The 27,089-nt window shown below is 45.3% G+C and overlaps 1 protein-coding gene across 1 annotated transcript in view; it reads right to left on the bottom strand.

Annotated features, from left to right (window-relative positions):
• The window catches only part of gjc1 (gap junction protein gamma 1), a 95,843-nt gene extending 69,327 nt beyond the window's left edge, over positions 1 to 26,516 (bottom strand). The window contains exon 1 of the mRNA XM_033035387.1: positions 26,171 to 26,516. The gene's annotated coding sequence lies outside the window, so the exon portion shown is untranslated. The remainder of the gene's footprint in view (positions 1 to 26,170) is intronic.
• Positions 26,517 to 27,089: the final 573 nt, after the last annotated feature.

The raw sequence follows: 27,089 nt of genomic DNA, 5'->3' as shown, positions 1-27,089 counted from the left end.
ATATGTGGTGCAAATAAGACATCCCAATTAACAGCTCCTAGCACAGGGTGGCACAGTGGCGCAGCAGTAAAATTGCTGCCTTACAGCGCCAGAGACCCGGGTTCGAACCTGACTATGGGTGCTGTCTGTACGGAGTTTGTACGTTCTTCCCGTGACCCGCTCCGAGGTTTCTCCCACACTCCACAGATTTGGAGGCTAATTGGCTTGGTATCATTGTAAATTGTACCCAGTGTGTAGGACGGTGAAAGTGTTCGGGGATCACTGGTTGGCATGGACTCAAGGGCCTGTTTTATACGCTGTATCTCTAAATTAAAAACTAAACTGAATGAAACTAAACAGAAACTTTTAAACACAAGTCCAAATACCACAATGTGAACTCTACCAAAATGGAGCTACGGTGCAATGTTGAGCTACAGTTCAGACACACCTTTGCTGGAACAGCTTGGTGATTATAGCCACCCACTGTACGTGATGGCATCCATTGTGGGTTTCCTGCAGAGCCCTGATCCAGGGAGTACGAGCACAGCTTATATCAGATGGCATTGGAAGTCCTACTGAAGAAGACCTAGAGGAAGAGCGTCAGATTTTAGCAAGAATTAAGTGGATATCCTATACAGTAAAACTTCAACGTCCTAGTATCTGATGGTTTGGCATCTGGGTCACCAGGTCACATTCAACGTACTCACTTACAACTGACTGAGGCTCCAGTCCCCACCAGGCACGGAAATATCTATCAAAACATGGGGGGGGGGAGACACAATTTATTGGCGTCCGTGCGCGCGCATGCGCACACACACGCGAGGCTTCGGCCGCGAGCCCTGTGGACGGTAACATCGGGAGCTGACCTGATTGGTGACCTACTCCGGACTCCAGCAACAGCAGCTTCGTCCACCCCGAATCGCGGGGCTTGAATCGGCCCGTTCACGGGGTCTTTCATCAGCCGGCGGGGGCTTCAATATCGGGAGCCTCGATCGCCTCGATGCAGCAGTTTGATTTTATAGCTACGCCGGGTGCTGAAAGGCCCCTTGAACGGGCCGATTCAGCCCTTAGAAAGCGTCTAATAAAGTCTGGATTACAAAACATGGGGGGGATTGTCCCCAACCTCTCAAAGCATGGGGGGGATGTGGGGGGGGGGGACGCGCCCCCCGCTCCCTCCAGGATTCCCGCCCATTTCCCCACATCTCCTACCCTCTCACTAGGGCCCCAATACCACCTCTTTCTACCTCCACACTGGAGCCCCAATCCCCCCCACTCTCTGCCCTCTCACTGGGCTCCCAGTAGGGTTGCCAACTGTCCTGTATTAGCTGGAACATCCTGTATTTTGGGCTAAATAGGTTTTTCCCATAAGGGACCGCCTTTGTCCCGTATTTGACTGCTACTACTCGAGTCGAGGGGACTGTCGGGTTGGAGCGCCGCGTCCGGCACTGCCTCACCCATCCCGATGCAGTGCAGCCCATGGAGTGCAGCAGCAGCACCTCGCCCGTGGCCCCGTCGGTCGGCAGCCCGGCCAGCTGTCCGACCTTCGGACCTTCGCTTACCGCCGACACCACCACCCCTCCTTCTCATGGCCGATCATCGGTTCATGAGCTGGATGGGGTGCCAGACTTTGTGCCCTCCCCCGGCGCCCGGGATCAAAACTCCTCAGCTGGCCCACCGGCTGGGCTTTGTGTGCAGTCCAGCACCCGGGCCAACTCATCATTCACCCAGCCACGGCCGAGTCGGTCAACGAATTGCCGTCAGGAGTTTGTCCCTTATTTGGGAATAGGAAAGTTGGTAACCCTAGTCCCCAATCCTCACCCCCTCTAACTGAGGCCCCATCCCACACACTCCCTGCCCCCATATTTGGGCCCTCCTGTCCACCCATCAGGGTACGATGCCCGTGCTCTCTTTAAACTAACCAAGCTCCCTCTCCCTGAGCTCCTTTTAAACTAAGACGGTTTATCCGAGAAAATTCTTATAATAATGTGTGGCTTCCGAAAAGGGTAAATGAAGGATGTGTTTGGGTATTGATAACATCCACAAGGGCTAAGCATTTGCTAATCTGGCCCCAGTAAAGTGCGGCATTATCAGAGTTTTATGCAGCTACAGATGCGTGTGAACTGTTTGCTCTCATCGCATTGTTTCACTCATTATTGCTCCATGTTCTGTGTGGGGAACATATTTTGTGTCTCTCGGGAGCACAAGTCCTGTCATCTGTAAACCAACACAAATAAACGGATTTGAATCTCAAAGAGCAATTAAGAGTTTTTTGGCACGAGAGGATGCAGCATGCTGGCAGTGATCAATGAATGACGCTCCACGCCAACAAGAAATCAGGCGAATGCCAAATGTAATTCTTTTTCAGAAATGTCAACACTAATTCGTGGTGAGTGTGGGCACTGAGGGTGTGAAGGATGGCTGTATTCCAGCCCATAATGAGCTGGGAGATTGAGAATGGGCTGGAAAATATATGTAAAACTGAAGCTGGCCATCAAGCTGTATCTTGTCAGGAGCAAGAGGGAATGGATTGGATCTATGCTGGGAAGTGGACCGGTCAGGAAAATAAAAAATTCTGGTAAGATCTTTGCAAAATTGAGAAGACGTTTTGAGTTTGAAATTTAACCAGTGGATCCGCGGCATCAAGTTCCAAAGTCCAAAGTCTGTAGTTCCCTCCTACACATTTCCCCTTGTTCCTCCAGGGGAACTACAGATGCTGGTTTACAGACACAGAAGGCTGGAGTAACTCAGTGGGTCAAGCAGCAACTCTGGAGAAAAGGAATAGGTTCGGGACTCATCTTCCAGACGGAGAGTCAGGGGAGAGGGAAACGAGAGGTATGAAACGGTACATGGGAAAAATGAATGAAAGGTTAAATTAGAGGTACAGAGATTTCAAAGCTTTTCGACCCACATCCTGAAGACATGCAGGTTTGTTAGTTGCTGTAAATTACCCCTGCAGGGTGGGTAAGTGATAGAATCCAGGGGTAGTTGATGGGAAGATAGAGACAATAATTACGTTTAGTTTAGTTTATTGTCATATGTACCAAGGTACAGTGAAAAGCTTTTGTTGCGTGCTAACCAGTCAGCGGAAAGACTATACATGGCAACAATCGAGCCATTCACAGTATACAGATACATAATAAAGGGTATAATGCTTAGTGCAAGATAAAGTCCAGTAAAGTCCAATTAAAGATGGTCTGAGGATCTCCAATGAGGTAGATAGTAGCTCAGGACTCCACTCTAGTTGTTGATAGGATGGTTCACAGCCTGATAACAGCTGGTACGAAATTGTCCCTAAACTGGAGGTGCACGTTCTTACACTTCTGTATCTCTTGCCTGACGGGAGAGTGAAGAAGAGAGAGTGTCCGGGGTGAGACTCGTTCTTGATTATGCTGCTGGCCTAGCCAAGGCAGCGTGAAGTGTAGATGGAGTCAATGCAAGGAAGTGTGTCGGAAGGAACTGCAGATGATGGTTTGAACTTGAAGAAGTCTGAACAAGGGTCTCAACCTGAAACGTCACCTATTCTTTTCTCCAGAGATACTGTCTGACCCGCTGAGTTATTCCAGCTTTTGTGTCCATCTTCAATGGAAGAGAGGTTGGTTTGTGTGATCGCCTGGGCTGCATCCACAATTCACTGAAATTCTCTGCCATGCAGGAACTGTGGGCAGCAAGACATTCACAGAAAAAAATGCTCTGCATACCCGATTAAACTGCAGAATCTGCGGCAAGCTCAACTAGTGGGAGTTGAAATGATAGAGGAAATGACAAAGGAAGAGTAACTGAATCCATGGAAGATAAGCAAAATCAGAAGCAAGTAAGTAAGTTTATTGACCAAGTATTCACATACAAGGAATTTGCCTTGGTGCTCCGCACACAAGTGACAACATGACATACAGTGACAGTTACGAATGACTCAGAAAACACTAAACATTAATAATAATAAATCATTAATGATAAAACACCATTGATCAAGCATGTGAACCAACAAAATACCAGATCAAAGGGAGGCTACAGATTTTTGGCTGTTGAGTAGAGCAACTACTCGTGGATAAAAACTGTTTTTATGTCTGGTTGTGGCAGCTTTGACAGTCCGGAGTCGCATTCCAGAGGGAATAGTTAAACGTTGGGCCAAGAAATAAGGAAGTGCAGATGCTGGTTTACTCAAAAGGACACAAGGAGCTGGAGTAGCTCAGCAGGTCAGGTAGCATCTCTGGAGAACATGGATAGGTGACATTTTGGGCTGGGACCCTTCTTCAGACTGATTGTGGTGGGGGGGGGTGAAGAGAATACTGGTAGAGAGGAGGGGCAGGTAATGTAGCAAGCAATAGAGGTGAGGGGGGCCCACAGAAATGTAAACTACACCATGGAGGAGATGACACTAAGAACAAAATAACATGCTGATCGGAAGATGAGGCAAAACAAACCTAATCCAAATGTACCCACATCATTTTGATCAAACGATGGGATTGATTGAGAATTTTCAAAATCACATCATTATCCTGTCACACCCCAAGTAACATCAGAGAACCACACCAGTAGAAGAGCAAGTTTGAAAAACGGCTGCAACAGATGTGTGGATAACAACAGATGTCACAAAGGCTACCGACTGAACAAACTTATTTGTGGTGTAGCGATGCCTGATGGATGGATATCTTTTGTGTCGGCTCACTCTCACCCCCACCCCCACCCCCACTCTCACCCCCCTCCCCCCACCCCCACAATATGATCATGGCTGATCTGCCCTGGGCCTCACCTTCTCTTCAGTGCCAGTTCCTCATCAATCCTCGATTCTTCGGCCTTTCTAAAATTTGTCTACTTCAACTTTTACTCCCTACCATATAACCATATAACCATATAACAATTACAGCACGGAAACAGGCCATCTCGACCCTTCTAGTCCGTGCCGAACACATAATCTCCCCTAGTCCCATATACCTGCGCTCAGACCATAACCCTCCATTCCTTTCCCATCCATATAACTATCCAATTTATTTTTAAATGATAAAAACGAACCTGCCTCCACCACCTTCACTGGAAGCTCATTCCACACAGCTACCACTCTCTGAGTAAAGAAGTTCCCCCTCATGTTACCCCTAAACTTCAGTCCCTTAATTCTCAAGTCATGTCCCCTTGTTTGAATCTTCCCTACTCTCAGTGGGAAAAGCTTTTCCACGTCAACTCTGTCTATCCCTCTCATCATTTAAAAAACCTCTATCAAGTCCCCCCTTAACCTTCTGCGCTCCAAAGAATAAAGCCCTAACTTGTTCAACCTTTCTCTGTAACTTAGTTGCTGAAACCCAGGCAACATTCTAGTAAATCTCCTCTGTACTCTCTCTATTTTGTTGACATCCTTCCTATAATTAGGCGACCAAAATTGTACACCATACTCCAAAATTGGCCTCACCAATGCCTTGTACAATTTTAACATTACATCCCAACTTCTATACTCAATGCTCTGATTTATAAAGGCCAGCACACCAAAAGCTTTCTTTACCACCCTATCTACATGAGATTCCACTTTCAGGGAACTGTGCACAGTTATTCCCAGATCCCTCTGTTCACCTACATTCTTCAATTCCCTACCATTTACCATGTACGTCCTATTTTGATTTGTCCTGCCAAGATGTAGCACCTCACACTTATCAGCATTAAACTCCATCTGCCATCTTTCAGCCCACTCTTCCAACTGGCATAAATCTCTCTGTAGACTTTGAAACTCTACTTCATTACCCGCAACCCCACCTATCTTAGTATCATCTGCATACTTACTAATCCAATTTACCACACCATCGTCCAGATCATTGATGTACATGACAAACAACAGTGGACCCAACACAGATCCCTGTGGCACCCCACTCGTCACTGGCCTCCAACCTGACAAACAACCATCCACCATTACTCTCTGGCATCTCCCATTCAGCCACTGCTGAATCCATCTTGCTACTCCACCATTAATACCCAACCATTGAACCTTCTTAACCAACCTTCCATGAGGAACCTTGTCAAAGGCCTTACTGAAGTCCATATACACAACATCCACTGCTTTACCCTCATCAATTTCCCGAGTAACATCTTCAAAAAATTCAAGAAGATTAGTTAAACATGACCTTCCAGGCACAAATCCATGTTGACTGTTCCTAATCAGACCCTGTTTATCCAGATGCTTATATATATTATCTTTAAGTATTCTTTCCATTAATTTGCCCACCACTGACGTCAAACTAACAGGTCTATAATTGCTAGGTTTACTCTTAGACCCCTTTTTAAACAATGGAACAACATGCGCAGTACGCCAATCCTCCGGCACTATTCCCGTTTCTAATGACATTTGAAATATTTCTGCCTTAGCCCCTGCTATTTCTACACTACCCTACCTTTGCCTTCTCTGCAATAACCAGACTTCATTCCACATTAACATCCCCATAGTTCGATCTCTTTGTGCAGCCGTCTTTTACAAATACTTTCTAAAGTCCAAATGCATTACAAGGTTCCCCGTGATCTTCTCTGCTTGTTACATCCTGCAGGAACTCTAGCTTATTTGTCAAGCACAATTTTCCTATTATAGAACCATCTTTACTTATTTTGATTACGATAAGGTTTGGTACATGATTAGCAATGTATTTCTTGATGGTGACCTCCTGCATCCTCCCAACAACAGATATTAAGCTAACTAGTCCATAATTTCCCATTTTTTGTTTCTCTCCCTTCTTGTCAAGGAAGTTATATTCACAGTTTTCCAATCCACTGGAAGCCTCTTAGAATTGAGCTTTGAAAAACATTGGTTAGATAGTTAAATAGAGCAGAGTTGCTCTGTTTGGGCAGAAAGCTAATGGGCCAGGGATACATAGACAATAGGTGCATGAGTAGGCCATTTCAAGCCAGCACCACCATTCAATGTGATCATGGCTGATCATCCACAATCAGTATCCCGTTCCTGCCTTCTCCCCATATCCCTTGATTCTGCTAGCCCTAAGAGCTCTATCTAACTCTCTTTTGAATTGGCCTCCACTGCCTTCTGAGGCCGAGAATTCCACAACTCTCTGTGTGAAAAAGTTTTTTCCTCATCTCAGTTCTAAATGGCCTACCCCTTATTCTTAAACTGTGGCCCCTGGTTCTGGACTCTCCCAACATCGGGAACATGTTTCCTGCATCAAGCGTGTTCAATCCCTTACTAATTTTACTTCGGAGTCACGTGAGTGATTCCGTGAAGAGCCCGCTCAGCACGCATGCGCGGCATTACGTTCAGCAGAGCAACAGCGGCCGCATCGGGAGTCAGGCGCTCCCGCTACGGAGGTGAAAGAACGGACCGTCAGGTAAGCTCTGAGGTCGGGTTTTTCTTTCACAGGGAGCCTTCTGCTTTCAGGCAGAGAAGAAAGGCTCTTAGACAAACCTGTCCCCCGCTCGACTCCACGGAGGAGCGTTCCATCTGGGGGGGGGCAGCAACAAGGCGGTAGGAACGCTTACCCGGTGCTCCGCTATCCCGACACCATGCCGAGCCCAGCCCCGCTAGCGCCTGAGCAGCGGGCTGGAAGTAAAGCCACGGAAGAGGCGTCCGGCCGGTGGCTCCGACTTGTCGGACGGGACGTCTCTCCACCCGCACGGGGGGAAAGACAGCTGCCTGAACAGACCTGCCCCCCACTCGACTCCACGGAGGAGCGTTCCATCTGGCGGGGGCAGCAACAAGGCGGTAGGACCGCTTACCGGGCGCTCCGCTATACCCCGACACCGTGCCGAGCCCAGCCCGCTAGCGCCTGAGCAGCGGGCTGGAAGTAAAGCCACGGAAGAGGCGTCCGGCCGGTGGCTCCGACTTGTCGGACGGGGACGTCTCTCCACCCGCACGGGGAGGGGAGACAGCCGCCTGAGCCGCATGGAGCGGCTCTTGGAGCAGGAGCTCCAGCGAGACGCGCTTCGTGAGGGGCGCTCTCGCAGGGGGAGTTCAGGCACTCCCTCCACAGTGCCTTGTGCACTGTCCATTGCTTCCTCCTTACCCGAGGGTAGCTTTGGTGACCAGGACTGGGCTGGTCAAGAACAGGGGACAATGGCTGAAGATCTCGGGAGTATGCAAGGGGTGCAGGAACAGGAAGAGCTGCTAGGTGTGGTGGAACGCTACGTGGAAACCCCACGTGCAGGAGGCCGTTAAAAGCCTGACGTCAGCCATCACATCGTTTTCCTCGTTCCGTGGACAAATACGGAGATGACCACAACCTTCGTAAACAAATCATAAGACCTGCCATAAAAATCCTACATTTGCGGGGTTGTGCATACCCCAGCCACTGAGCCAGACCCACTGCTCTTTGGCAAAAACCTCACAAAGCATATGAAGGACATGAAAAAGGTTTTAAAAAACTTTCGGTCTCATGAGGGCAGGGCCGGGACGAGCAAACCAAAAACAATAATTCCTACGCAGCAGCACCCCATCGCGTCCATCAGTCGACGTCTACCATATGGGACTGATGAAAGCTCGAGGTCCGCATTCTATCACCGAAAGTCTTTCTTTAGACCAGGGCCCAGAGCGGACCCCATGGAAAATGTGCCACCCCCCAACGTCACCGCCACGTCAGACGACGTGCAACACTCGTTGGACCGGCAGGAAACAGAAGAATACCCATAACCATGGAGGTAGGTGGGTCTGGTTCCTACCAGCATATAGAGCAATACTAACACATGGGAGTCTATCACGAGTGATCAGTATATACTCAATGGCATTAGTGGATACAAATACAATTCATACTAGAAAAATTGCCACCAGGTCAACATTCACCCCACAGGGTATTTTCCCCTCTCCATTAAAGAAACGAGAGGGACAAGCTGAACTGGTGAGACTAATTACAAAGGGTATCATGGGAAAACCTGAACCCTTGCAATTCGTATCAAATATATTCACTAAACCCAAAAAAGATGGTGGATGTCGCATCATCATTGACTTAACTTCACTAAATATGTTTGTTAAGTATATACTTTTCAAAATGGAAACGGTTGTTACTGCCAAACAACTAAATTTCAAAGGATACTTCATGGCAAGCATTGATCTTAAAGATGTTCACTATTTAGTACCATTCACAAGGATCATCGCAGATACCTGAAATTTACCTGGATGGGGCAGCTATAGCAGTTTAAAGCGTTACCCAATGGGTTCACATCAGCCCAAGATTGTTCACCAAGACACTAAAACCAGCTCTGGCAATATTCAGAAGACAAAAACATATTGTCATGGCATATCTTGATGATATCTTAAATGGTAGGCAAGACCATGGAATTGACTATGTTAGCTGTATCAGCTACCAAACAGTTATTCGAAACCCTGGGATTGTCTTACATCCAGATAAATCTAAGTTGAAGCCATCCACAATCATGGGCTACTTGGGCTTCACAATTAATTCAGTCTACGTGACTGTAACATTGCCAAGAGACAAAATAGTTGAATTGGCACAATCATGCAACAATTTAATGGTCAACAAACTACCAACTACTCGACAAGTAACAGAGTAATTGGGAAAATGGTAGCAGCATTTCCAGCTACATAATTCGGACCTTTGCACCAAAAACGACATACAGGTCATTATGATCGTGTCATGAAGTTACCCACTGAAGTAATATCAGAACTACAGTGGTGGGCAAAAAACGTTTGGCATAGTTTCAGCCTATTATCATCACTAACCCTACGTCAGTTATCCAAACAGACGCCAGTGCTCAAGGCTGGGGAGCAACTAACTCTATATCCAGCACAAATAGTAGATGGACTAACCCAGAGTCATCGTTACCACTTACACTGGACATTAATTATCTAGAGATGTTGGGTGACTTTTATGGTTTAACAGCATATGCATAAATATGCATCACTTGCATGTACGGTTACAAATAGATAATACTACGGTGGTGGCCTACATTAACCATATGGGCGGCATAAAATCGGTATCATGCGACAAGTTGGTCAACACAATTTGGCAATGGTGTGTCCAAAGACATATTTGGCTATCAGTAACTTACCTGCCAGGTAAGCTAAATACAGTGGCAGACACCAGGTCACGTTTTTCGCAAAAGTTATCAAGCAATATGGCACGCCAGATATCGATTTATTTGCATCAAGGCTAAATCACCAGGTACCTATGTATGTCGCTTGGGAACCAGACCCTGAGGCAGCAGCGGTAGATGCGTTCGCGCTGGATTGGGGAAATTCTTCTTCTATGCATTTCCTCCCTTCTGCCTCATCAGTCGGGGACTACGCACAATACAAATGGACTCTGCTTCAGGTATTTTGATAGTACCCGACTGGCCTACACAGCCATGGTTCCCAATATTCCATGACATGGTTGTTGAAGCTCCGATGGTATTCCCCAGTGACCCAGAGTTATTAACACCCAGTGTCGGGCACAAGCCACCCGTGCCATGAAAAAATCAAACTCCTGGGTTGCAGATTCTGCACAAACCACTTCTGGGACTGGGATTATCATAACAAACCGTCGACACCATGTCAGCATCCCTCCGAACATCCACTAAAAAACAGCACTTGTCCAGCATCAAAAAATGGGCGAAGTACTGCTTGGATACAGGGACCACCTACTCAACAGCTACAGTTACCAACGTACTGGAACTCCTGGCGAACCTTCACCACGATGAAGGACTCAGCTACAGAGCCATCAACACAGCTAGAAGTGCCCTGCCTGTCTATTTAAAACCAGCTCCAGGACAACAGGCCATGGGGTCCCACCCGCTGGTGGTCAAACTAATGAAGGGTATTTACAACTCTAACCCCCTAGACCAAGGTACACCCATACATGGGATGTCAGTGTGGTCCTGACATACCTCAGGGGATGGCCACCAGCCAGATCCCTCAACCTGGAACAATCTATGCTCAAAACACTCATGTTGATGGCACTTGTATCTGCACAGAGGGTCCAGTCACTACACCTATTGCGACTGGACAGCATGCTCACAGCTCCAGACCAGATCTCTGTCGTTATCCAGGGACTGATCAAACAGAGCAGACCAGGAACACCTAATCCAGTCGTGGAATTCCGGGCTTACCCGCCAGAACCACGGTTATGTGCCATGACCCACCTACTATCCTACATAGACACAACCAAAATATTCGAGGGAGATGAAAAGCCTTGTGGGTCAGTCATAAAAAACCTTATGGTCGGGTGACGAGCCAAACCATTGCGAGATGGCTCAAGCAGGTGCTAAAAACTGCTGGGATAAACACTAACATGTACAAATTTTATTCCACCAGGGCAGCATCCACGTCAACGGCTAAAAGAATGGACGTGCCTATAGACCACATCCTGGCTACAGCAGGATGGTCGGGGGAAAGACTGTTCAGAAATGTTATAATAAGCCATTGGCAAAACCTCGTTTATTTGCAGGAAAGATTTTACAGACTGCAAATATTTAATTTAAGCCCAGGGGAGCAATTTAATTTCTTTGTTGTTATTGTTAAAAAATACCATTGTGTTTTTCTACAAACAGATTCATTGGTTGATTATGATAACACACTTCCTCCCTCAAAGACTTCGGCAGTACGTGAAGTAATAACTGTTACACGGTTTGAAATCACAGAGCTTTGAAGTCTTCACGGAATCACTCACGTGACTCCGAAGTAAAATAGTAAGATTAAATGAGAACTTACCAGTTTGAAGTTTGATCTGTATTTTACGAGGAGTTACGATGAGGGATTACGTGCCCTCCGCTCCCACCCTCAATAATATGGATCAAACTGATAAACTGATGTCTCCTTGTCTTTACTATGTTTACTTCAATAACTGTGTCTATCTGTGATTCCACACCGCTGCTTTGAAGTATGCCGCGCATGCGTGCTGAGCGGGCTCTTCACGTAATCCCTCATCGTAACTCCTCGTAAAATACAGATCAAACTTCAAACTGGTAAGTTCTCGTTTAATCTTACTATTTTATATGTTTCTATAAGATACCCTCTCATCCTTCTAAATTCCAGTGAATACAAGCCCAGTCGCTCCATTCTTTCGCCATATGAAAGACCCGCCAACCCGGGAATTAACCTCGTGAACCTACACTGCACTCCCTCAATAGCCAGAATGTCCTTCCTCAAATTAGGACACCAAAATTGCACACAATACTCCAGGTGTGGTCTTACCAGGGCCCTGTACAACTGCAGAAGTACTGCTTTGCTCCTATACTCAAATCCTCTTGTTATGAAGGCCAACATGCCATTAGGTTTCTTCACTGCCTGCTGTACCTTGTGACTGATGTACAAGGACACCCAGGTTTAAGCGCCTTGAGTATTAGAAAGGCGCTATATAAATCCCATCCATTATTATTATTATTACTTCCTCTTTTCCTAACCTGACACCATTCAGATAATAATCTGCCTTCCAGTTCTTGTCACCAAAGTGGATAACCTCGCATTTATCCGCATTATACTGCATCTGCCATGCATCTGTCCCTCACCCAACCTGTCCAAGTCACCCTGCATCCTCATAGCATCCTCCTCACAGTTCACACTGCCACCCAGCTTTGTGTCATCTGAAAATTTGCTAATCTCCTGTGTGGGACCTTATCAAAGGCTTTTTGAAAGTCCAGTTACACTACATCCACTGGCTCTCCCTTGTCCATTTTCCTAGTTACATCTTCAAAAAATTCCAGAAGTTTGTCAAGCATGATTTCCCCTTTCGTAAACCCATGCTGACTCGGACCGATCCTGTTACTGCTATCCAAATGTGCTGCTATTTCATCTTTAATAATCGACTCCAGCATCTTCCCCACCACCGATGTCAGGCTAACTGGTTTATAATTCCCTGTTTTCTCTCTCCCTCCTTTCTTAAAAAATGGGATAACATTAGCTACCCTTCAATCTACAGGAACTGATCCAGAAACTACAGAGCATTGGAAATGATCACCAATGCATCCACGATTTCTAGAGCCACCTCCTTGAGTACCCAGGGATGCAGACCCATCAGTGCCCTGGGGATTTATCAGCCTTCAGTCCCATCAGTCTATCCAACACCATTTCCTGACTAATGTGAATTTCCTTCAGTTCCTCCGTCACCCTCGGTATAGACTAGTATACAAGGGGGAACGCAAATAACTTTAATGCAGAGTAGGTTTAAATATGCAACTCATTCCTGGAACAAATTAACATTGAGCTTTCTGAAAAGAATTAGAGACATAAGGCATAAAATCAGGGAAGTTATGTTGACCTTATTAAACACCAGTCTGACCTCAACTGTTTATTTCTGGCATCACAAAACATTAAAAAATGTTTTTTGAAAATGGTTCCTGAAATAAGGAAAAGTAGTTGTAAGAAACATTAGTGAGGCTGTCATGAAGAGAAGGCTGATGTGAGTATACGTCATGAAAATGAATCTGTTCAAAATGAATAGATGAAGGTTGTTTCCTATGGTGAAGAGATAAAACAATAAGACAAAGGAGCACATTAGGCCATTCGGCCCATCGTCTGCTCCACCATTCGATCATGCGGATCAATTTTCCCCTCTTAACCTGATTCTCCTGCCTTCTCCCCGTAACCTTTGATGCTCTTACTCATCAAGAACCCATCCATCTCCGCTTTAAAAATACCGATTGACAACTTCTACAGCCGTCTGTGGAAATGAATTCCACAGATTCACTACCCTCTGGCTAAACAAATTCCTCCTCACCTCCTTTCGTACGTCCATTTATTCTGAGGCTGAGCCCTCTGGTCCTAGAATGTCCCACTAGTGGAAACATCTTCTCCACATCCTCTCTCCAGGCTCAAGGACCGGAGGTCACAAGTATAAAGGGGCAAACACTTAAAAGTAACAAGAGATAAAATAGTTTCTGCAATGTGTGGTTGGGATCTAGGATGCACTATCTGGAGATGTGCTGGGTTCCATTGCAGTCTTCAAGCCAAATATATGATGAATAAATAATGCACAGCTATGGAAACAGGTTCTGTAGGTGGAACTAAAGAGTTGCTATTGTTGAAAACCAGTGCCGGCATGATGGGCTTCCTTTTCTGCTGTAACCATTCCATGCTTCCATGATTGTGGATAGGCTCTTTAGGAAGAATAATTTAGAGGAGTATTAGAGAGGAGGGAGGGAATGGTAGTGAGAAAATGAAAGGCAGCATATAATCTATAGGCCACAAGGCCTCCATCTACGTAGAACATGGAAAAGTACATTTCAGGGAAAGGTCCTTCAACCCACATTGTCTGCACCAAACATGATGCCAAGATAAACAAATCTCTTCTGCTTGCACGTGATCCATATCCCTCCATTCCCTACATATCCATGTGCCTAACTAAAAACCTCTTACACACTTCTCTCATATCAGGCTTCACCACCTCCATGCAGCACTTCTAGGCACCTACCACCCTCTGTGTAAAACATTTATATCCTGCAAATCTCCTTTACCCTTTGGCCCACCTACCTTAAAGCTGTGCCCTCTAGTCTCTGACATCTCCGCCCTGGGAAAACAAAGGATCCGACTGTCTACCCTATCTATCGTTCCCATAATTTTATACACTTCTGTCAGGTCTCCCCTCAACCTCTGGCGTTCTGGAGGAAATAATCCAAATTTGTCCAACCTCTCCTTATAGCTAACTGCCTAATCCTGACAGCAATCTGCTAAACCTCTTTTGCACCCACTCCAAAAACCTTCACATCCTTTCTGTAATGGGGTGACCGACCAAGTGAACCAATTTCATACACTGGAACAATTTTACTTCGGAGTCACGTGAGTGACTACGTGAAGAACCCCGCCAGGACGCATGCGTGTCATATCGCTACATGCATTGCGAAACAGTCAGCGAGGGTGGAACGACGTTCCCCCGCAGCGGCAGTGTAAAAGCCGGAACCTGCAGGTAAGAGTACTCTGCGGTCTTTTTGTGTTTTCCCATACTGATACAGGTGGGGAGCATGGACAAGTCGAAGAAAGCAACGAGGGCTGCGACAAAGCTGGTGGGGGAGGACCGCGGAGTAGCGGGCAGCCAGCAGCGACCAGCAGCACTTGAATCACCTATAATGGGATCAGCTGTGCCCGATGTCGCCTCCGCACCAGCCAGATCCACTCCGCGGCCGGGCGGTAAGGCAAAACAAAAAACCAACAAAGTCGTGGACTCAGATGAGTCCGACTTTGAGCAGCCGCGGGCGGCCAGCGACCGTGAGCGCTGGAGCCGGATGGAGCGGTGTGTGGAGCATTTGCTCCAACGTGACAGGCTCCGGGAGATGGAGTCGAGTCACTGTGGGCTCTATGTAAAACCCACAGCAGCACCTCTTGTAGGGCTGCACAGTGCTTCTCCCTCGTCAGAGGGGAGTACTGGGGGTCAGTACTGGGCTGATCCTGAAGAGGGGTTTGCAGAAGAGAAATCAAGTGTGCAGGGGGTGCAGGAACGTGAAAATCTACTGGACATGGTGTTCAACTTCATACAGCCAGACCAGACTGGCCAAAACCTGGAGCAAAAACAAGCTGCCAGTATAGATTATATGTCCTTTAACCAGCTACAAGAACAGGCTGTATTGGACAACCAAACTAAAATGGTGGATAGATAACATTCGGCTTTGTTTCAATCCAATCATTATCAGCAACCCTTCTATGGTACTACAAACTGATGCCAGTGCACTTGGTTGGGGTGCCACCAAAACCATCTCCAGCTGTGGAGGTAGATGGACTGCTCAGGAGGCATCATTATTACTAACACTGGGCATAAACTACCTGGAAATGTTGGGTGCATTCTATGGCCTAAAGTCATATTGTACTGGGTCATATCACCAGCATGTTAGACTACAGATTGACAATACCACCGTGGTAGCATATATCAACCACATGGGTGGAAACAAATCGACATCATATGACAATCTGGCTAATACAATTTGGCAATGGTGTATCCAGAGAGATATTTGGATATCAGCTACTTACCTACCAGGTAAACTAAATTTAGTGGCAGACACCAGGTCACGCAAATTTAATGAAAACACCGAATAGATGTTGAATAAAAAAGTATTTGCTGATATTACAGCACGGTATGGAACACCAGATATCGATCTATTCGCATCCAGGCTTAATCACCAGTTATCAAACTATGTTTCGTGGGAACCAGACCCTGGGGCAGCGGCGACAGATGCATTTTCGCTGCATTGGGGGAAATTGTTTATTTATTCATTCCCTCCTTTCTGCCTCATCAGTCGGGTATTAAGGAAAATACAGCAAGACTCTGCGTCTGGTATTTTGGTAGTACCTGATTGGCCTCCTCAACCATGGTTCCCAGTGATACTGAACATGGTATTAGAACCATGTATCACCATCCCGAATAGACCAGACTTATTGGTTCATCCCGTAACGAGGGATAGCCACCCATGCCATAACTATTTGAATTTATTAATTTGTAGAGTCTAAAAATACCTCTACTACAGCTGGGACTGACGGACCGAACAGTGAACATGATTTCGGCGGCCCACAGACAGTCCACCAAAAAACAGTATCTGGTCTATATCAGGAAGTGGGAGATGTATTGTCACAAAAACAGCATCACCTACAGAGAAATGAACATCCCGTCTGTTTTGGAATACCTGGCAGGCCTCCATTATGATGAGGGGCTCAGTTATAGTGCCATCAACTGCGCCAGAAGTGCCCTGTCAACTTATCTATGGCAAGGAACAGAGCGTCACTCTGTTGGGCCTCACCCACTGGTAACAAAACTTATGAGGGGAATTTTTAATACCAATTCCCCAAGAACCAGGTACTCCCAAATATGGGATGTGAGTATTGTCCTGAAGATGCTCAGGTATTGGTCTCCAGCAACAGCTCTGTCCCTACATAGACTGACATTAAAAACAGTCATGCTAATGGCTTTGGTCACGGCACAAAGGGTACAGTCATTACATAAATTAAGACTGGACAACATGACTTCTTCATCTTAAAATATTACGTTTCATATTTATGAATTAGTTAAGCAGAACAGACAGGGATCAGCAGGCCTCAATATAGAATTTAGGTCTTACCCAACAGATGATCGTCTCTGTATAGTAAGACATTTGTCGTTATACATGGAGAACACGAAAATCATCAGAGGCAATGAGAAGGCACTTTTAGTCAGCCATAAGCAACCACACAAAAGAGTGACGGTCCAGACCATCTCAAGATGGCTGAAACAGGTTCTAATACAGGCTGGGGTGGATACTAATATTTTTAAATCTCATTCCACCAGGGCTGCAGCTACATCGGCAGCTATGCAGTTGGATGTACCAATGGACCAAATCCTCAAGACAGCAGGATGGTCAGGGGAAAAAACATTCCAACTATTTTATCATAAACCAGTCATTAAACCTGGAACGTTTGCAGAAACAATTTTAAGTTCTGTAATTTAATTTACCCCATAAATAGGGGCTATAATTTTGTGTTAATAAATTTCATGGATTTCAATGTCGGATTCATGTCTAAATTATGTTGACACAATTCCTCCTACAGTCATTAAGGCAGATGTGATGCATGGACTCGTTTCCATGGCATGAAATCACAGAGATTTGAAATCTTCACGTAGTCACTCACGTGACTCCGAAGTAAAATAGTAAGATTAAACGAGAACTTACCAGTTCGAAGTTTGATCGTTATTTTATGAGGAGTACGTTGAGGGAATACGTGCCCTCCGCTCCCACCCATGATCATATACTCAACTGGTATTTCTTCTCTAATCTTACTATGTTTAAGTCATTACAGTTATCTGTGATTTCACACCGCTGCTTTGAAGAATGACACGCATGCGTCCTGGCGGGGTTCTTCACGTATTCCCTCAACGTACTCCTCATAAAATAACGTTCAAACTTCGAACTGGTAAGTTCTCGTTTAATCTTACTATTTTGTGGGCAAAATTAGAGCACCTGGTATTGGGGGTTGGGTATTGACGTGGATAGATAATTTGTTGGCAGACAGGAAACAAAGAGTAGGAATAAACGGGTCCCTGTCACAATGGCAGGCAGTGGCGAGTGGAGTACCGCAAGGCTCGGTGCTGGGGCCGCAACTATTTACAATATATATTAATGATTTAGATGATGGGATTAAAAGTAACACTAGCAAATTTGCAGATGACAAAAAGCTGGGTGGCAGTGTGAACTGTCAAGAGGATGCTAGGTGGTTGCAGGATGACTTGGACAGGTGGAGTGAGTGGGCAGATGCATGGCAGATGCAGTATAATGTAGATAAATGTGAGGTTACCCACTTTGGCAGCAAGAACAAGGAGGCAGATTATTATCACAATGGTGTCAGATTGTGGAAAAAGAGAAGTGCAACGTGACCTGGGTGGCCTTGTATACCAGTCACTGAAAGTAAACATGCAGGTACAGCAGGCAGTGAAGAAAGCTAATGGCAAGTTGGCCTTCATTGCGAGAAGATTTGAGTATAGGAGTAAAGAGGTCCTTCTGCAGTTGTACAAGGCCCTGGTGAGACCGCATCTGGAGTATTGTGTACAGTTTTGGTCTCCTAATTTGAGGAAGGACATCCTTGCTATTGAGGAAGTGCAGTAGGTTCACATGGTTAATTCCCGGGATGGCAGGACTGTCATATGAGGAAAGGTTGGAAAGACTGTGCCTGTATTCACTGGAATTTAGAAGGATGAGAGGATATCTTATAGAAACATATAAAATTATAAAAGGACTGGACAAGCTAGATGTAGGAACATTTTTCCCAATGTTGGGGGAGTGCAGAACCAGAGGCCACAGTCTTATAATAAAGGGGAGGCCATTTAAAACTGAGATGGGAAAAAACGTTTTCACTCAAAGTTGTGAATTCTCTGCCACTGAAGGCAGTAGAGGCCAATTCACTGGATAAACTTAAAAGAGAGTTAGATGGAGCTCTAGAGGCTAGCGGAATCAAGGGATATGGGGAGAAGGCAGTCACGGGTTGCTGATTGTGGATGATCAGCCATGATCACAATAAATGGCAGTGCTGGCTCGAAGGGCCAAATGGTATCCTCCTGCACCTATTTTCTATGTTACTATGTTTCGAGATACAGCAAGGAAACAGGCCCTTCGGCCCATCAAGACCGTGCCAACCAGTTTATCCTAAACATTATGGCAATTTTACAATTTTTACCAAAGCCAATTAACCTACAAACCTGTATGTCTTTGGCGTGTGGGTGGAAATCGGAGCAACAAGAGAAAACCCATGCGGTCACAGGGAGAACGTACAATCTCCGTACAGACAGCACCCGTAGTCAGGATCACACCCTGGTATCTGGCACTGTAAGGCAACTCCATTACTGTGCCGACCAGCAGTCTGGTAACTCTTTTTCTCTGATTCGCTCATATACAGGGTGGAAAACCAGGATAGATTGCTTACAGAAACACAAACCTCATCCACTTGGATCTTAATGAGTAATGTTTCTCTTAAGAGAAAACATTTCACCATTTTCCTCCTAAACAACAGATTGGTAAAGTAACTTTACCAACTTGATTTCTAACACCACAACCCCATTATTAATTCAAACTCAACTCTTATTTGGGCAGAGGGGGTTAAAATCACCTCCCTGCATTATATGTGAACATTTGATAGAAAAGATTGGAGAATTTAATGACAATCTCACCTCTAAGCATCAGCACATGCCCCACAACAATGTAGCCCACATACATCAGTTTGACTTCCACCACCTCTCCCCACCCCCAAATCCATCTCAACCCCTAGCCCTCCATAATTTTGTGCTCTTTGGAAAGGCAAAATAAAATATTAGATATGATGAAAAGAATGAAGAGGATGTTATTTATTTGGATTTTAAGATGCTGTTTGACAGAGTAACCACCCAACATCACCAAGAGTGTAGGAAGAAGAAGGGTCGAGACCCGAAACGTCATCCATTCCTTAACACCACCAAGAGGAAGGTTAATAAAATCGACTTTCATGGTTTAGAAGAGTTCATAATTTCATAAGTAATAGCAGAATTAGGCTATTCAGCCCATCGTCTACTTTGCCATTCAATCATGGCTAATCTATCTTTCCCTCTAAACTTCATTCTCCTGCCTTCTCCCCACAACCTCTGACGTCTGTACTAATCAGTCTCTGCCTTAAAAATATCCATTGACTTGGACTCCACAGCCTTCTGTGGCAAAGTTTTGCCACCCTCTGACTAAAGAAATTCCTCCTAATTTCCATCCTAAACGAAGTCCTATAATTCTGAGAATATGACGTCTGGTCTTGGACTCTCGCACAAGTGGAACCATCCTCCCCACATCCACCCCATCTAAAGTCATTGGTTGTGGGACAGAACAGAACAAGCCATGCAAATGATCTGGTGGGCAGCAGGTAGTAACGCTGCAAGAAGGTCTCTCTGCTACAGGTGATTTTTTTGATGTACGTAAATGATTTCATTCAAATACAATACAATTTCAAAATTCGTCACCGATTCCAAGCTTGGAGATGTGGCAAATGTTGAAGATATATATTGCACATACATAGAAATAAAGTTTAACACATACTATAAAGTGATGTGTTTTGGCGGATGGGTGGAGACTAAATGATATAGATCTACAAAGTTTGCAATTGCAGAGGGATTTGATGGCCATGTGCATAGATCTTTGAAGATAGTGGCACAGTGGTGCAGCTAGTAGAGCCACTGCCTCATAGCACCAGAAGCCCAGGTTCCATCCTGACTTCTGGTGTTGTCTGTGTGGAGTTTGCACATTCCCCTTGTGACTACGTGGGTTTCCCCCTGGTGCCCTGGTTTCCTCCCGCAATCCCAAAGTTGTGCAGTTTGTAGGTTAATTGGGCTCTGTAAAATCCCCCCAGTATTAAGGGAGTGGATTAGAAAGTGGGCGAACATAATAAGAATGGGTGCTCGATACTCAACGTGGACTCAGTGGACTAATGTGTGTTTCCATGCTGTATCTCCAAACTAAATGGAATAGCAGGACATATGAATGGGTGATTAACAATACTTACAGATTCTTAGGATTCATAAATTGAGGTGTTGAGTTCAAAAGCAACTGAACCTTATAGGCTTGAATCAGCCTGAAGAAGGTACCTACCCAAAACTACACCTACCCATGGTCTCCAGAGATGCTGCCTGACCCCTTGTGTTACTCCGGCACTTTGTGTCTTTTTTTGTTGTAAACCAGCATCTGTGGTTCCTTGTATCTCCTTATAAGGCACTGTTTAGGCTACAGTTAGAATACTGTATCTAGATCTTTAGGAAGGATGTCAACATTCAGCAGCTGTGCAGAGGAGATTAGCCAAAATGGACCCAGGGAGGGATGAATGGTGGCTTGGAGATGCTGGGTGTTTCTCTTGGAACAAAGAGTTTGCACAAGATTTGATTGAGATGTGGTATCATAGACTAGCAAAGGTTGTTACCATTAGCTGGTGGAACAAGAACTAGGAGACACAGATCTAAGGTTTTATGCAAGAGATACCAGCTCTTGAAAATCTGACCTCTTTCACCCCTCACTGAAAAAGACGGGAGCAGTTAACAGTTTGCGGGTCTTGAATTCAGAAAAACAATTTCCAAGTATCAGAAATAGTACAAAATGAAAAGAAAAGTTGATTTAAAGTGTGATTTTATTTAGAATAGTCACAACTCCACCAGGTGCCCACATGTTTCAGCATGCAATACTGCTTTTGTAATCACTCCAACCAAACGTGGTATTTTCCCCCAAATTGCCACAACAATTTTTGTCTAAGACATCTTGGAAAGCAGATACTCGACCCTTTTGAAAAAATATCATCAAATTATACAGTTCCCAAATTGAATTTTAAATCTTTCTAAACTTTTAGGTTGAAAGCTGCCAAGCTACAGATCAGCAGAAGAAAAATGCATAAGAAATACCATTCACATTAAAAAAAAGCAATCCCTCATTTTTTTTTGTTTAGTTTAGACATAGTGTGAAAACATGCCCTTTGGCCCACCAAATCCACGTCGACCAATGATCACTTGTACACTAGTTGTATTCCACACATGTAGGGACAATTTTGCAGAAGCCAATTCACCTACAAACCTGTACGTCTTTGGAATGTGGGAGAAAACGGAGCACCCGGAGAAAACCCACACGGTCACAGGGAGAATGTACAAACTCCGCACAGACAGCACCCAATATCAGGATCGGACCCGGGTCTCTAGCTCTGTAAGGCAGCAGCTCTACCGCTGCACCACTGTTCCGCCCCTAATGCATAAAGTCACCACAAACCTGCAGAATAATTTTGCTACGCCAACCCACTTGGAAAATTGTGCAGATTCTTGGTTCTCAAGACACAGTTAAAAAGTTGCAAAGAAGATTGTGCTTCAATATTGTGGCCAAGGGGATATATCAGGAAAGAGTCTGAAGAAGGGTTTTAACTCAAAACGTCACTCATTCCTTCTCTCCATAGATGCTGTCTGTCATGCTGAGATACTCCATGGCGGCATGGTGGCGCAGCGGTAGAGTTGATGCCTTACAGCGCCAGTGACCCGGGTTCGAACCCGACTGCGGGTGCTGTCTGTACGGAGTTTGTATGTTCTCACAGTGACCACGTGGGTTTTCCCCAAGATCTTTGGTTTCCTCCCACACTCCAAGAGGTACAGTTTTTTTTGGTTAATTGGCTTGGTATGTGTAAAATTGTTCCTAATGTGTGTAGTGTTGATGTGCGGGGATCGCTGGTCGGTGCCGACTCGGTGGGCCAAAGGGCTTGTTTCCACGCTGTATCTCTAATCTAAACTAAACTAAACATCTTGTGTCTATCTAAGTTTTAACAAGCTTGCTCGCCTGCCTCTGCAACTAATAATGTGGAGGGGGTGTTTTAGGAAGGAACTGCAGATGCTGGTTTAAGCCAAAGATAGCTACAAATGCTGGAGTAACTCAGCAGGATGTGCAGCATCTCTAAATTGAAGGAATGGGTGACGTTCAGTTCGAGACCCCTCTTTGGACTGCTAGGGGGGTTGATCTGATAAGTATTCTGAAAAACACTGAAAGCGATTGTAACATAGATAGAGAAAAAGCTTTCACCAGTGACAGTTCAAAACTAGTCATAAATATACAATGGTAAATAAAATGTCCAACTATGAACTCAGGAAAATAAAATCTTTATACAAATAAAGTTCCCATAAACAGTGAGAATTTGCAATTCCAATGAATCACTGTGGCAAATGGCATAAATGCATTCAAATGGATACCGGATAATATAAAAGAAAGGGGAATTGAAAAAATATGGTGAGGCGGATAAAAGCCAACATAGACACACATGAGATAGAAATAAAGTGTTGGAGTAACTCAATGGGTCAGGCGGCATCATTGGAGGAAAAGGACAGGTGATATTTCGGGTCGCAAGCCTTCTTCAAACTGAAAGTAGGGGGTGGGGGTGAGGGAGGGAGAGCTGGACGAGAGGTTTTTTTCTAGCCTCCAATTCTTCCCCACCCCGTATACTTTCAGTCTGAAGAAGGGTCACGACCCAAAACGTCACCTATCCAGGGATGCTGCCAGACCCGCTGAGTTACTCCAGCACTTTGTGTCTATCTTTGGTATATCTGCAGTTCTTTGTTTCTACATAGGCAAACATGTTTTGTTTGTTTCCATGTTGTAGTGGTGAAAGAAAGTTAGAAGATGTGACGACTTTAACAAAAACAAAAGGGAAAGATTAGATACACAAGGTTTGCATCGTCAATTACATTTATATGATACTTTTCCACTCGTTTGTAGAATTCCCTCATTGCTTTATACCTAATTCATCATTTTGGTGCGGCATGGTGGAGCAGCAGTAGAGTTGCTGCCTTACAGCGCTGGAGACCCGGATTCGATCTTGACTATGGGTGCTGTCTGTATGGAGTTTTTACATTCTCCCTGAGACCGTGTGGGCTTTCTCCGGGTACTCAGTTTCCTCCCACACTCCAAGGATGTTTGTAGGTTAATTGGCTTTTGTAAAAAAGTGTAAATTGTCCCTAGTGTGTAGGATAGTGAAAGTTTATGGGGGATCGCTGGTCGACACGAACTCGGTGGGATGAGCGGCCTGTTTCCATGCTGTATCTGTAAAAAAAAACTAAACTAAAAGACTAGTGAGTCATAGTGGAGTTTCACCCAATGCAAAATCATTTGGGTGAAAGGCATTGGTCCCAGAAAAAGGTGAGGGATAGTTAAAAATCAAAAAGCCAAACACTGCAGGTTTTATCCATTTCCACAGAGTGGGCCGAAGGGCCTGTTTCCATGCTATATCTTTATACTAAACTAAAGTGTAACAATTGGGCGTAGTGTAGAGGGAGCAGCAGCCAATTGTGTATCTGGTTCAAAGGCATGTCTAAAGGACAGAGACTTGGACTCCATCAGTACTGCAATAGGGTATCAACCCTAACCATACATCCCAACGTTCACACTGGTGTATAAACACACAACACTCTAGCACAGGAACACATGGCATCATATATTTCAGTTCAGAGTTCATGCCTAGTTGGGGAATGAACACGTCATCTGCGTTGGTGCCTCTACCTAACATGGACGGAGAGCTGCATTGTTAGAGGTGTCTTTAGTTGGCACATTAAATGTAGACCTGGAATTCCCCTGACTCCCTGAAGAAATGCTCTCTGTCTTCCTAGACCTAAAACCAATGGTCTAACTGTTTGTGGGTCAAACGGTGGTGGGTGTATGGAACAAGCTGCCAGAGGAGGTAGTTGAGGCTAGGACTATCCCAACGTTTAAGAAACAGTTAGACGGGTTTGGAGAGATATGGACCAAGCGCAGGCAGATGGGATTAGTGTAACTGGGACATGTTGGCCGGTGTGGGCAAGTTGGGCCGAAGGGCCTGTTTCCACACTGTATCACTCTATGACTCTATGTCTCTGTGTTACTCTGCTCAAATACGATACTGCTTTGCTTATAACAATGCCAAATTCTTATAGAAGGCAGAATGACACATATGTATTACGATGCAAGTTAAAGATGAAACAGTCTCTATTAAACATCCCGAGCTAGAAGGGAGCGGGCTGGATGAGTGTGTAGGAAGGAGCTGCAGATGCTGGTTTACACCGATGACCGATACAAAATGCTTGTGCAACTCAGCGGGTCAGGCAGAAAAGGAAAAGGTGACGTTTCGGGACGAAACCCCTCTTCAGACAGTGAGTCAGGGGAGAGGGAAACTAGAAGTATGAAAAGCTTCAGAACAAATCAGAGCCGAGGAAATCAGATGACCAAGGAAAGGTGGAGTACACAATGGTCCATTGCTGGCTGTGGAAGAGGGGACAACAAAGGAATATATGGCTGCAAACAGTGGAACTGGCAGGACAACGAGGGCCAGGGAGGGGCAGGAAGAGAGGAATATAAGCGTTACTTGAAATTAGAGAAATCAATATTCATACCGCTGGGTTGTAAGCTACCCAAGTGGCTGTGCTCCAATGTGGAAAATAGGATACAAGATAAAAATCAATGGATTGTGTAGGAATCAGGTGAAAGTAGGCATTAGTTTTAGCCTCAGCTACACGCCTTTGGGTTGTTTGCAAGCTCTCAGAAGCTGCTGCACAAAACTGGAGTGATCTCAGCGCCTTGTGGAGACTGACATTGTTGGGACGACGTGGCTCCTGCCAAGTCACGTTTACAAACAACGAACATGCAAAGTATATTTCCCTGAAGATAGACACAAAAACTTGAAGTAACTCCGCGGGAAACTCAGACTGAAAATGGGTCGTGACCTGAAACGTCACCTATTCCGTCTCTCCAGAGATGCTAGTGCTTGTCCCGCTGAGTTACTCCAGCATTTTGTGTCTATCTTCAGTGTAAACCAGCATCTGCAGTTCCTTCCCCTTACCCCTCTTCTTCTCCCCTCCCCAATATTTGCACATCCCCCATCCTTTCCACTCGTCGCTTAAATTTCACGTGTCTTGTGTTTTATGACTGTTGGCAGATCAATTTCCCTCCTGGGATAAATAAAGTTAAATCGTATCGTTCCTACAACAGTATATTTCCCTCGTGTTGAAATATGTGTCATGGTCCGACTTAAAGAAAATGAATCAATTTTCAGTCCGATACCAGTTATATGATTTAAAAAGCAAAAGACAAACGCAAAGGCTTCAGAAGCGGACAGAATGGACATACTTGATGGAGCTCCAACACAACGGACCGTCTCCAACTTTCACAACACACACTGGAGCATATACATACTCCCCCCGCACGCATTATAGCGTTAGAGCTACTTAGATTTCCGCTGCTCCCGGTGGCTGTTATAAGCGACTATAAGCGCTGATAGTTAATGCCACGGCGAGCCTAAACAGTTTACTGTCGGTCGGAGTTTTCCAATCAGCCTTACCTCCAATAATAGTCCATCAACTTGCAGCCAGCTATTCAAACTCACGCCATGGGGAGTTGTAGACAAGACTCCTTCACAGCCACTGACTCACAAAACCACACGGCCCGTCAGTGGTGGGAACGCTTTTGTGTCTATTTATGACTGGCAGAGTTTCACCCACACATAGGTAAACGTCCACATACTTCCACAGTGCGGCACCGACCCGTGCAGCAACTCTCGCCCAGTAAAGCGATGACATCGAGCAACTCCACACATCAGTGGTCGGGGTTAGGCTGCGCTTAATGCGAGAAAGGGGCTCCCATTTTGTGAATGTGTGTGTGTGAGTGCGAGTCTGGACTGAAGCAACCAGGAGCTAAAGAAACCCTGTCATGGATAAATGGGATCCGGAGCGTTCCATGATGTGAATAAATTGGAAGCAGCTCAGAGGTTAGGAAGTTAGTGGGCATCAAGCTGTTTGGAGAATGTTTGCTCGGTTAATACTCGGAATTGTCTAATGAAGAGAGATTGGACAGGCCAGGATTATATTTGTAGAAACAAAGAATTGCAGTTGTTGGTTTAAAATAAAAGACACCAAACAAAAGAGCAGTCTGAAGAAGGGTCTCGCCCCCAGAAACTTCTCTCCAGAGATGCTGCCCGACCCTCTGAGTTACTCCAGCATATTGTGTCTACCAAAAGACAAATTTCTGGAGTAGCTCAGTGCCTCAGGCAGCATCAAAGATACTAGATCTTTGGGCAGCATCTCTGGAGAATATGAATAGGATTAGCCTGATCAGCTGAATCCATAGGTACTAGAGAGCAAGAGATATAGCCTTCTATGATCTTTGGTTGAATCAGTCTGAATAAGTGCTTGGACCTCATACATCACCTATCTACGTTATCCAGAGATGCTGCCTGACCCCATGAGTTACTTTGTGTATTC

The sequence above is a fragment of the Amblyraja radiata genome, chromosome 16, assembly GCF_010909765.2.
Source record: "Amblyraja radiata isolate CabotCenter1 chromosome 16, sAmbRad1.1.pri, whole genome shotgun sequence".
Lineage (NCBI taxonomy): Eukaryota > Metazoa > Chordata > Chondrichthyes > Rajiformes > Rajidae > Amblyraja > Amblyraja radiata.
Note: the sequence above shows the minus strand (reverse complement) of the source record. Positions and strands in the feature narration are given on the sequence as shown.